The sequence below is a fragment of the Triturus cristatus genome, chromosome 4_2 (genome assembly GCF_964204655.1).
Source record: "Triturus cristatus chromosome 4_2, aTriCri1.1, whole genome shotgun sequence".
NCBI lineage: Eukaryota > Metazoa > Chordata > Amphibia > Caudata > Salamandridae > Triturus > Triturus cristatus.
In genome coordinates, this window is record NC_140586.1 from 536,506,468 (window position 1) to 536,520,270 (window position 13,803).

The following is a 13,803-nucleotide window of genomic DNA, read 5'->3' on the forward strand; positions in this document are numbered from 1 at the left end:
CAAAACTAACTATAACATAACTTTAAACTTCGTTTTAATCAGTGAGTTTCAGTTTTTTTCTTAAATTAAAGGCATATTTTATTACCTTACCTAATTATAACATCAAGTTAACCTTTGTTTTTTGTTCGGTGGATTACTGGAGTTTGTGATCATTTTTACCTAACTCCGACATCGAACATACCCTTTTACTACCCTTTTACTGTGCATAGGGCCTGAAAGCAGGATGTGGCATAACTCTCTGGGAGTGAGCAATGCTCAGTGGGTGCACAACCAACTGTTGCATACAGATTGCCATCTACAGACAGGCCCTGTGCTTATTCCTCCATAGGCAGCCCACCCCCCACAGGCATTCCACTTCCCACAGAAACCCACACCACATTTTTGTTTGGTATCATAGTACTTCCATGGGACCCTCTGGGATCCACCGGAGTTCTGTGGGAACCCAGAGAGGTCACACTGGGTCCTCCACCAGTACTGTGGGACCTGCAACGCCTTTTTTGACCCTAGAGGGCCATGATATATCTACCTTGCCCCTTTGCGCCTTATGTTTTTTTAAACTCATTGCACAGGGATGGAGTCCCTGAGTCCTTAGGATTGTGGGTGCAACATTTCTGCTTTTTTATATAATTGCTCTTTACAGAGTTTTTCCATTATATTGATAACTCACAATGATATTTTCATATTGTATACATATTCCGAATATCCATTTTATGGAGACATTGGATGTCTAAGCATATAGTATTTATGCGCAATCAACAGCATTACAAAACAATTTTAACCTTCACCCTGTAGTGCATCGGTTCTGCACAAATTTTATACCAGCCTCAGCCCGCTGTACTCATCTCCTGTGTTGTATCTTAGTGATATCCTTGCAACATACCAGCCTGTATATTGAATTGATGGGTTTATCTGCAGGGCTATGTAGACCTAGTTGTTACTGAGACCGCCTTTATTCCATTCTATTTGACCCAGAGTTGGGCTTGTGTCAGGTCTATCAAGTCTTGTGGGACCTTCTGTGCTTTCCATAGCCATTGATTCTACCCTTTCCATCATGTGATAGACCACTTGTGGAGTCCCGTCCCATCTGCCTGTGCATACACTTCAAGACATTAATTTCTGCAGTACTCCATTTAATCAAGTCCTGGGTCCAGCACTGCATTGATGAAGGAGCGGGCACGTTCCAGTGCAATACTGTGATATGCTTCTCCAGGTGCAGCACTAGCTCTATACATTTGGTTGTGTGTTTGGCCTTCAGGGATCTGGAGAACCATCCCTGGAGACATACTGCCATAGTGTCAGGTAGCAATCGTTCTACCAGTTCTGTCAGTAGGAAGTGTAGACATCCAGTAACTGTGTATGTGGGGCAGTCCCACAGCTTATAGAAAAAAGCCACCAGCGTAGTCTGGAATCGTGGAATGAGGCCTGCAAATGAGATCACTTGGTCACACCCAAATATAACTAACTTTCAAACTTTAATTTCTCAAAAATGGTTGAATGGATTTACAGCAAATTAGAATAAGCATGCTTTTAGAATAAACATCTAGCTCTCCAGCAAATTTAATGTAATTTGTTTTACCCATTTTGGCTGTAGATCTGTTAAAAAATCTCTATGCATTTTTAACCCCCCCCCAATCTTTTACCCAGCCCCCACTTGATGGATCACTCTGAAACTTTCAGTGAAAGAGCTGAGGTGGATTAACTTTTTGGGGGAAAGTTTTGTGAAGATTCGTCAAATTACACCAAAGTTATTAGCAAAACAAAAAATCAATTTCCTATTGTAACTACATCCTAACTAATCTTCTTCCTGAGGAGAATGGGGAATTTTCTTTGTGTATAAGTGTATAGAGGGTGAGCATTTGGGAAGTAATAATGCACATGTTGTAAAAATATAATAGTATAAAGGAGATTCAGATATACAATATTACAAATCTTCTTTCCTTGCTCCTCATTAATGCCTTTTCATAATTCCTTTTTTAAAATTATATTTTATACATTTCTGACCTTGTTTGTTATATCTTCCTCACCATTGTACATGTCTTGTTTGCCTAAACCATTGCCTTGCTTCAAATCGTTGCAATTGTAATTGTGTTTATTTAGTGCTTACTACCTCTGACAAGGCGATGGAGCGTTTTCCGTGAGTAGCACGATACTCCGGAACCCAAAGGTGGATTAGTGGTAGATTAGTAGAGGGAAATATACATTGTTATTTGGAGTGGTGGAGTGGTAGACATGAGAATCTGCTCATGGGATGAATCGGATAAGGAATGGATAGAGGAGAGAAGAGTTTCGAAAGGATTATTTGGGAATTCATAGTAGTAAAAGAGATCTGAGAGGAGTCAGAGAGTCTTTTTGTTAGACAAATTGGATAAAGGAAGGATAGCAGGAGAAAGAGCTTAAAATTGTTAATTGAGAGTTCATAGTAGTAAACGAGGTTTGGAATGAGTCAGAGAGTGGAGGTGGGGAAAATGTTGGAAGAGGAATAGGATGAATCATAGAGTGATTGTTTAGTGAGGTTGGGGAGATTAGTTAACTATTTTTTCTTTCTCTGCAGTGGGAGGAAAATATATAAATATGTATACACATAACTGCACATAAGAGGTATACTTACAGAAAGATGTTAACATTGTACGCATATGGAAAATAATCAGGAGATATAAAATTGTACGAGACAAAGTCCCATTTGTACATGAATTGATAAATATTTCTAAGCTTAGGTTTTCCATTTTTATTCTCTTCTTTTTTTATGTATTTCAAATATATTTATTTACCTTTCATTATAAATATTTTTATGTATGGGTGTGTGTGTATACATGTATATATATATATGTATGTATTATATATTTAGATATATATGTGAGTACATACATACATATATATATATATATATATATATATATATATATATATATATATATATATATAACCTACTGGTGGTCGCCAGTAGGTAGTTATAGTTAGGACCTAGTTTCCATAGGAATTCCGCAACATTCTATTCCCAATAAGTCTGGCGCCGGTTGATGAATCTTCACGAAATTTTCCAAACTTTTGGCCAGCTCCGGTCCGCTCCTCTCCTGAAAGTTTCAAGGTGATTCGTCAAGCGGGGCCGAGAAAAAAGGGGGGTCCCAAAACGCATTTTCCCCATGCACTTTCCCATAGGACATTTAGCCGCAGCTACAGCCTGAACTGCTGAACGGAATTACACCAAATTTGGCAAAAAGGTAGTCCTCAGTTCAGACTCATGCCTTTTGCTTAAATGGTGTTAATATGTTTCTGAGAAAATTACAGTAAAAAGTACATATATATCTATGGCCTCGGGGGATCCACGTACCCTATGCGCACCCTGAGCGCACCCTCTGTGCACCGTGCACGCACCATCCCAATCACGCGCTGAATGCTAATTAGTTGTCAAGTGGCTGTCAACATTCGAAACCAGGAATTGTTGGCAGCCATTTTGTACCTCGGTAGAAGCGAGGCTGAAGAAGTAAGGGAAATAAGTGTGTAAAAGATATAAAGGGGGCAGGGTAGAAATACTGTGACCCTCTAGACTTGCTTAGGGGGTCCCAGAAGGACTCCCAGGACCCCATTTTTTTTTAAATGGCAAAATGCGTGCAGGGTGCGCGGATCCGGCCGTAAAAAAAAAAACGAAGCGCGCGCTTCCACGCTTTTTTAATAATTAGCCCCCGGGGGCCAAATCCCGGGGGCAAAATACATAAAAATTAATGGTGGGCCCAGGGGACCGCTACCCCATGGGGCTAGAAAATAAATAGGGTTGGGGGCTGAATGGCCCCCCCAAGCCCCGGGGACCACCACCCCCCGGGGCTTTATTTATTGATGGAGGGGGGCTGCGTGGCCCCCCTCCTGGAGCCCTCGAGGGCCCTGGGGACCGCCACCCCCAGGTTCGGCTCCTGCAGTGTCCTGGGGTGCCCACCCCCACTGTTGTTTGCTATGAGAGGGCGGGAGTCTCCCACCCTCCCATAGCAAACTTCGTTTGGATTTTGAGAGAGAGAGCAGGGAAACCTGCTCTCTCTTTCAAAATCCAAACCATATTGCTTTTCCACACGGGGAGCTGCATGTCAGCAGCTCCCCATGTGGAAAACCAATGCTGGCTCCCGAAGAACACGGGGAGCCGGCTGGGACCGTGGGGGCGTTGGGGCTCCCCCCATGGTCCCCAGCGTTTTTTATAAGCCCCGGGGGATGGGGTCTCCGGGGATAATAAAAAATTAGTGATAGGGTCTATTTATTTTTTACGGTAAAATTAGGATTCATGCATCCTATCGCGTTGGGTGCACAATTTCTCTCGTGTAGGGTGCGCGGTTCCTAGCGCTTTGGATGCGCAACTGCAAGCAAAACATTTTTGGGAGATAAACACCAAGCTTATGTGTTTCGTTCTTGAGTGGCTCTAAAAAGAGCCGTTGTGTTCATTGAGAGTTTTTGGTACTTATAAGTAAGTACATATACAGATTTTAAAGTTGTTGAGGAAGGCTCTGTTTCCTTCATCAGTAAAGTGTACTCCATCTCTCCTATACATCTCTTGCATATGAAAACGCAGATAGTTATGGTAAATGGACCCCATTCTATAGTCTCGGAGGAAAGCAGAAACAGATTTATTCACGTTTCCTAGCTTTCTCAATCTGTGGACAAAAATGTTTGGACCAGTTCCATTTCTGCCTTTGGCATATGTTATAATACACAAAGGAAGTTTTGGGGAAAAGTGAAATCAATTCTGCAAAGGTGTCCTTGATAAGCATTTCCAGACCTACCCCAGTCAAAGTGCCTAGGTCATTGCCACCACAGTGCACTATTATGAGGTCAGGGTGTTGGGGATCCATAAAGGATTTTACCAATGGCATCAATTGGTGCCACTTTAATCCTCTCTTTCCAATCCATTTAAGGTCTACATTTGGCAAACCTCGGTCTTTGTGAATGCCTTTGTTTTCTGCATACCTTTGGCTCCAGAAAATATAGCTGTGCCCCACAATCCACACTCTAAGCATCTTGAAGGGAGGTCTGGATGCACTCAGATGGTCTCTGTAAATGAAATGGCAGTTTGAAAAGTAAGATTTTTCTAAAATGGTGGATAAAATGCAGTTTTGAAAAAAGAAAAGAAATGAATGGTTGTTTGACAACCTTCTACACTGAAAACTAGGGTGCATGTTTCTGTTTTTTAAACGCATGATTCTTATTGGTTAACAAAAACTGATTGAAAGGAACATTATATATGATAAGCTGATATGTTGAAAAGTCAAGCACTCTTGCTGTTTTGATTAGCAACATTGTGTGCTGAACTTGTGACCTGTTTGCTCAGTTAAGTGTTCCATGACCTGTTTCTATGGGAACAGGCAGAAGGCAGATTGGGGGTAGGGTTCAAATGTATGTCATTTGGAAAGGGTTGGAATGTTTAACCAATAGAAATGTGTGTTAGCTTTTGAATTAATGTGGGAAGGAATGTGATTTGATGTTTACATGTATATATGTGCAAAATGAGAGGGAAACTTTGCCATTCTTTGGTTTTGCTGACAGCTGCACAGTGCAGAGATTCTGTATAAGAAAATCTGGTGTGTGAGTGACATACTTCTTAATCTACAAAACAACATGAAAGGTGAGTTATTTAATTGTGAGGGGATGTATGTGGTCTATTTTGATTTTAATCAGACTAATGTATTTCACCTGCTAAAGTGCAGGGAGTAAATTTTTTGTCTACAATCTTATTGATAGTGTGTGTGCATGTAGTAAACATTCTGTGATAAGCATTTGTGTTTTTCATGTGTTTGCAGACAGATAACTGTGCTGTTTTCATTTTTTTGTAGTATTAGAAACCAGTCATTGTTTATGTATTTGCAAAATGAGTCATGGTTCTACACTAAAATGTAGTACTCCTTCTAGATTAAGAAATGTGTTTTGGTACACTGCAAGGGATAGTGTTGTTTGTCTAGAATCACACAGTGAGTCTGTGTGCATTTAGGGATGATTTTGAGAGAAACATTTTGGTACTAATGTGTAGTAGAAAGTTGTCTGCAATGTGTACAGTCACCTTACATCTTGTAGACAAGTAAATGTATTTTTTACAAGGAATAGGTGGTTGTCTACAATTACTCTGTGAGTCTATGTGCATTTGGGCAACTATTGTGAGAAAAGCATGTGGTAACATCATGTATTTGATGGCAGATAACTGCTTTAATTAAAACCTGTTTTGTTGCCAAGTTTTAGTAGCATTAGAGGCCAGTCATTGCTTATGCAATTGCAACATGAGTCAGGCTTTCACAGTAGTGTGCAGTATTGAAATATGTAGAATGTGTGCAGTCACCTTACCCCTTCTAGACTAGTGATTGTGTCTTGGTAAAGTACAAGGAAGAGTGTTGCTTGTCTAGAATCACACTGTGAGTCTTTGGGAACCCCTGTGAGAGAAGCATTTGGGTACTTTATATGTTTGCATACACGTAACTGCTTAAAAACCTTTCCTGTTCTCAAGTCTTGGTAGAATTAGAAGCCAGTCATTGCTTATATATTCGGAAAAGCTTTGACACTAAAGTGCAGTACTAAAATATGTAGAATGTGTGCAGTTACTTTACTTCTTCCTGAGCAGTGAATGTGTTTTGGTAAAGTACAGGGGATAGTGTTGCTTGTCTAGAATCACACTGTGAGTCTGTCTGCAATTGGGTAACCATTGTGAGAGAAGCATTTGGTAACATCGTGTATTTGCTGACAGATAACTGTTTTAAAACCTGTCATGCTGTCAAGTTTTAGTAGCATTAGAAGCCAGTCATTGCTTATGTTTTCATAAAATGAGTCAGGCTTTGGCACTAAAGTGCATTACTGAAATATGTAGATTGAGTGTAGTCCCCTTACTCCTTCCAGAGTAGTGAATGTGTTTTGGTAAAGTCCAAGGGAAAGTGTTGCTTGTCTAGAATCACACTGTGAGTCTGTGTGCATTTGGGCAACCATTGTGAGAGAAGCATGTGGTTACATCATGTATTTGCTGATAGATAACAGCTTAAAAACCTGTCATGTTGTCAAGTTTTAGTAGTATTAGAAGCTAGTCATTGCTTATGCATTCACAAAATGAGTCAGGCTTTCATAGTGGTGTGCAGTATGGAAACATGTAGAATCTCTGCAGTCACTTCAGCCCTTCCACACTAGTGAATGTGTTTTGGTAAAATAGAAGGAATAGTGTTGTTTATCTAGAATCACACTGTGAGTCTGTGTGTATTTGGGAACTAATGTGAGAGAAGCATTTGGTTACATTATGTATTTGCTGATCGATAACAGTTTAAAAACCAGTAATGATGTCAAGTTTTAGTAGTATTAGAAACCAGTCATTGCTTATGCATTCACAAAATGAGTCAGGCTTTCATAGTAGTGTAGAGTAGGAAAATATGTAAAATCTCTGCAGTCACTTCAGCCCTCCACACTACTGAATGTATTTTGGTAAAATAGAAGGAATAGTGTTGTTGTTCAGTCAGTACCCAGGTACTCATGCAGTGAACCATGCATTACCACATGGACTGCTTCAAATGTCTATCCAGTATGCATGTAGGCTTCTAACCTACTATACACTTGTCTTTAATTCCCCAGTCAGTATCCATGTACTTCCAGCAAACACCCTGTCACTCCCCTTGCACTCCTCCCGTGACTCATTCAGCACCGTGTAGTAATCCATTAACTGCGCCAAAACCCAAACACTTAGAAATTCACCCTTGCAGTCTCCTTGCAATACTGTAAACATTCAGTTAATATCCAAGTAGTAATGGAGTGAGGCAGGCCTTAGCACATGGATTGATTCAAATGCCTATCCACTATGCATGCAGGCTTCTAACCACCTACACAATTGTCTTTCACACCTTCAATACCTCAGTTAGTATTCATGCAGTTCCCGCAAACACCTTGTCACTCCCCTTACACTTCTATAGTGACACATTCAGCAGTATGTACTAATGCATTCACTGAGCCAAAACCCAACCAGTAATAAATGTACCCAGGCACTCTGTTTGAAGTACTCTAATGATTGAGTCAGTATTGAGGTACTTATGTACTGAACCCAGGTTTAGTACATGCACTGCATCAAACGTCTACGCACTATGTATGCAGGCCTCTAATCACCTACATACTTGTCTTTCACACCTTCAATACCCCAGACAGTATTCATAGAGTTCCAGCAAACACCCTGTCACTCCCCATACACTCTTTCAGTGACTCATGTTCAGCACCATGTAGTAATCCATTTACTGCGCCAAAACCCAAACACTTATAAATTCACCCAGGCACTCTTCTTGCAATACTGTAAACATTCAGTTAGTATCCAAGTACTAATGGAATGAGGCAGGCCTTGACACATGGATTGATTCAAACGCGTATCCACTATGCATGGAGGCCTCTAACCACCTACACAATTGTCTTTCAGACCTTCAATTTCCCAGTCAGTATCTATAAACTCCAATAAACACCCTGTCACTCCACTTGCACACCTCCACTGACTCATGCGGCACTATGTACTAATCAATTCACTGCGCCAAAACCCAAAAACTTAAAAAGATTCACCCAGGCACTCTCCTTGCAGTACTTTAATGATTCAGTCAGTACCCAGGTAGTTATGCAGTGACCCAGGTGTTAGCCCATGGACTGTTTCAAACGTCTATCCACTATGCATGCAGGCCTCTAGCCACCTACACACTTGTCTTTCACACCATCAATATCCCAGTCAGTGTGCATACAGGTCTTGCAAAAACCCTGTCACTCCCTTTGCACTTCTCCAGTGATTTATTCAGTACCATGAAGTAATCCATTAACTGTGCCGTAAAATAAACACTTATAAATTCATGCAGGCACTCTCCTTGCAATACTCTAAACATTCAGTCAGTACCCAAGATACTAATGGATTGACGCAGGCCTTAGCACATGGATTGATTCAAACGCCGATCCACTATGCATGTAGGCCTCTAACCACCTACACAATTGTCTTTCACACCTTCAATTTGCCAGTCTGTATCCATACACTTCCAGCAAACACCCTGTCAATCCCCTTGCTCTCCTCTAGTGATTCATCCGGCACCATGTACTAATCTTTACTGCACAAAAACCCAAACCCGTAAAAGATTCATTCAGGTACTCTCCTTGCATTACTCTAATGTTTCAGTCAGTATTCAGGTACTAATGCAGTGAAGCATGCCTTTTCACAAGGACTGTTTGAAATAACTATCCACTATGTATGTAGTGGTTTAACCAGTTTTACACTTGTGCATCAGGCCTACATTTCCACAGTCACTATGCATACACTCCAGCAAACACACTGTGATTGCTGTTGCAAACCCATAGTGAATCTTTCAGTAGCATGTAGTGATCTATTCAATAAAGTAAAATTCAAACAACTGTGAATTCACCCAGTGTCTCTCCTTATAGTACTGCAATCATTCATTCAGTAAGCATGTAGTCTTTCAGTGAGGCAGGCTTTAGGGCATGAACTGCTTCAAAGTAGTATGCACTATGCATGTAGTGGTTTAACCACCGTCACACTTGTGCTTCAGGGCTATAATTTCTTAGTCAGTATTTATATAAAATGTGTTTGTATAGTAATAGAAAAGTATAATTTATAAAGGTATTAATATACATTTATTTGTGATTAATTTTTACAGATACTGTTTATCACCATTAAAATAGAGAAATCATGCCCGAAAAAGTAAGAAAAAGAAAAGAACAGAAAAAGGACAGTTACTTGAAGAAAAATCAACCACAAGTATTGAATGAACAACATAATGTGCCTAAAAAAAATAATCTTCTGGTAAGATCACAAAGCAATTTATTAAAAATGTTTGTAGGGCCAGACAGAATGCACAGAATGCTGAAACCTCTGAGAATGCTTCAACTAGAAAAAAACCAAAATAATAGGAAAAGCAAAAAAGCAAATGGACAGTCAAAGGAGACGAAGTATGGTAAAAGAATGCAAAATCAGTATAAAGAAATATGCAAAAAAATGTTTCACAAGAGGGTAGTACATAATTTGCTGAAAGATGTGAAGAAATATAAAAAGAGAGCTCTATTTTATAAAAAGAAGAAACCATTGTTGAAAAGGCTTTTGAAGTAAAAAGGAAACTATTCATTTTAGTATTAAACAGAATTCGATCACTAGATAAACCAATCCATTTAATGAAGGCCAAAAGTAGGAGGAAAAGAGTAATTAACAGAACAACTTTTTGTGATGTTTTTTTGGGAGAATGGAAAAAACAGTTCAAGTTCAGAGCCTTTCTTTAATGAAGAGAGTTATTTACAGAGCAATAATTTATTGCATGCAGTTGACACCAGTGGTCGAGGTTATGAGGTTAGAAATGGTTGTCCAATTGACAAAGAGATGGTTGAAAGAAATGCAGAAGAAGTGATAGCTGATGAAGTTCTAGGGAGAGGTCCTAAACACCCTGTGTACACTTGGGATTGCAGTAGTATTTGTAGTGTACGACGAGAATCTATTGATAAATTATGTAGTTTCTTATGAGCATATAGTAAAAAAAGTATTAAACAAAGATTAAGGTGTTGCAAGGACTAGACCCTTGCAGAGTGAGAAAAAATACTGGTTTGCAAGGTCATTCTCTGGCTTGTATTTCTAGGAAAGTTTGTCAAAGTGTTTTTCACCATTTCAGGATGTTGGCAGTACATCATACACAAATGCGGAAGTTAGTTAGAAGATTGTATTATGCAAAAAGTCCAGCACTAAAGTTAAATGAGTTGAACAGTGCTCTTTTGCGTGAGTCAGTATCAGATGTGAAGAAGGTTTTTGATGATATTGAGTTTTGCTACTTTGGTCCTCAGCAAGAGAGTGCAGAAACTGACACATTAGTAGAACAAAATGTTGAAGACAATGTAGAACCAATGATTACAAAAAATGTTGAAGATCAAATCACAAAGTTTAAGGTCATTTCAGGTGAAAGACCAAATGTTTCTTGTATTTGTTGTCGGCGAACTCACTATAAAAATCAGACTAGGAGTGTCAATCTGTATTTAAAAAGTGAAACAGAAAATAATGATAAGTGGAAGGAATTTGCCACTTATTTGTTGGTAGAGGATTGTTTTGATTTGGGATCTGAGCAGCGTATTTGAAAATATTATTATAACAAATTAGATGAGAATAAAATGCCTGCTAGAGCTGTTCATAATAATCTAGAGTTAGTTGCTGTTTCTCCAGAGCTGATAGATTTAAATACCTATGAGTCTATTCTCATTCAATGTGTGCACCCGTTTCAGGCTATTGTTCATATGGAGCCTAAAACAGGTAAATTGCCTCCATCAGACTTACAAAGAGGATTGAAAGGAAGAGTTGTGTATTTACCATTAGATTTAAAGAAAACCATTGAAACTATTGGTGTAGACCATGGAGAAAATGAACCACTAGTCATTCTAGTTAATGGTGTTCCTACTAAGAACAAGAAAATCTGGCAAGAGTTAGTGGATGTTAGAAAAGTGCAAAAGGCATCATTGTATCTGATAAAAAATCATGAGTGCTATAGAAATGTGTTTGTAGGAGAAGAAGAAATAGATTTAGCAGAAGATACAGAAACATTAAATAGACAAATTGAAAAAGTGGACATGTCCAGATGTGAAGAAATCTATGAACATTACAGTGTACATCCACTTCATTCCAAAGAGGTGATGGGGAATATGATTGAGTTGTTCCAAATGAAAAAAGCAAGAGGAAGTCCCATGAGTGTATGGGAAGAGAGCTTTGAAGCTCGTTGTTTCCCGCAGTTGTTTCCAACAGGAAAAGGTGGACGATATGATGAACGTCCTGTGCAGATTCTTGCATCTGAATATCGGACAACAAGATTATATGCAGAAGATCCAAGATTGCGACAATGTATCCCTTATATGTTTAATCTTCTGTTTGAAAGTGACTGGTCTGGACTTTCATATGCAGTAAATCACATTTTAAAAACTGGAATGCATCTGCAAAATGTAACTGCAAAGGATTTTATGGATACAGTGCATCAGAGAGATGATCATTTAGAATCTCAGTTGATTAATCTGATGGCATGTCAGCGTGGGACTAATGAATATTGGTACCGTCGTCATGGAGAACTGAAATATATGCTACGGAACTTAGGAACTCCTACATGGTTCGTTACACTAAGCTGTGCTGAGTATGCTTGGCATGATTTACTTGAATTTCTTCGAGAGGCAAATTCCAATATAAAAAATATTGAATACAAGACACCTGGCTAATTGTGCTCTTTGGATCCTGTTAATGTATGCATATATTTCAATCATAGATTTGAAGCTATGATGTCCTTCATCTGCCATAAAAAGAATCTTCCTCTTGGAGAAGTTGTGGATTTCTTTTGGAGAAAGGAGTATCAAGCAAGAGGTGCTCCTCATATACATATGTTGTTATGGATCAAGGACGCCCCCAACTTTGGAACAGATTAAGATGATACTGTTTTGTCTTTCATTGAAGATTATGCCACATGTGCTGTACCCAATAGCAGAGAAGATAAAAACTTAAAACAACAAGTCTTATGATTCCAAAGCCATAGATGTGGAAAATACTGTCGACGAAAGTACAAGTCTAAGGATAAATTCTATACCAAATGTCGTTTTGGATTTCCATGTCCTGTATTATTCAAAGGAAGAGTGAACAGTTTTATGTCAGCTATGCGACATACCATCACAAGAAAGTCTCCGAAAAATACCTACAACTTAAGAAGAAGCGAAGAGTCAAAATATATAAATGACTACAATCCAGTTATTTTATCCATGTGGAACGCTAGGATGGATATTCAGTATGTTGCGGACAATTCCTTTGCTGTTGCTCGATATGTAACATCCTACATTACTAAATCAGCAAAAAAACGGATTTGAAAAAAATGTGGGAAGAGATTTCTCACAAGAAGACTCTATGTAAGAAATAAAATAGGATAAAAGGGAATGTTACTATTTAGTCCTTTTGCAAATGTTCAAACCATGGCGTTCAGAACTGGAATTACTTGGAGATTTTCAGAGCTATGAAGATTCATTTAATGCTTGTAAAGATAACATACAATGCAGTGCTTTTGCAAATTATGTGAAAATGTTGAATGATGAAATTGATCAAGAAGCTACAATTGCAGCTGAGATTGCTAGAGACAGTTCTCAAGACAGTCAAAGTTCTGCTGCACTGAGTCAAGATCCACTAGGACAACCAATTGTTGAAAATGAAGCAGCAATTGCCATGAATGAGGTGGAAACAGCAATGTATCAAGCTCAAGAAGATGTAATGCAGTTAGGAAACTTGGAAGAACAACTAAATGTTGAACAGAAACAAATATATCAGCAAGTAAAAGAACAGATTGACCCTGGATTACTTCAGGAAAAGAAAGAGTGCTCATGTACATCATTTACATAATTTCAACCTATCCGAATGTATGTGAGTGGTCAAGCTGGAACAGGAAAAAGTTTCTTAATTAAAGTAATTACAAGTTATCTGCAGTAAATAACTGAGTCGCATTTGTCTTGTGTTGTCACTGCTCCAACTGGGTTGGCAGCACATAACATTAAAGGAATTACTTTACATCGTTTACTAATGCTACCAGTAGAGCATGAGAACAAATTGGAATACCACAAGCTATCTGGAGAAGCTTGTTGTGAAGTTTCAAGAGTCCTGAAGAAAATGAAACTTCTCATTATTGATGAGGTGAGCATGGTCTCAAACTTGATGCTTGCCTTTGTGCATTTAATAATGCAGCAAATTCTTAAAACAGAGTATGACGTGTTATTTGGAGGAAAACACATAATAGTTTTTGGAGATCTACTGCAACTGACTCCGGTAAAAGGACAACCAGTATTAAA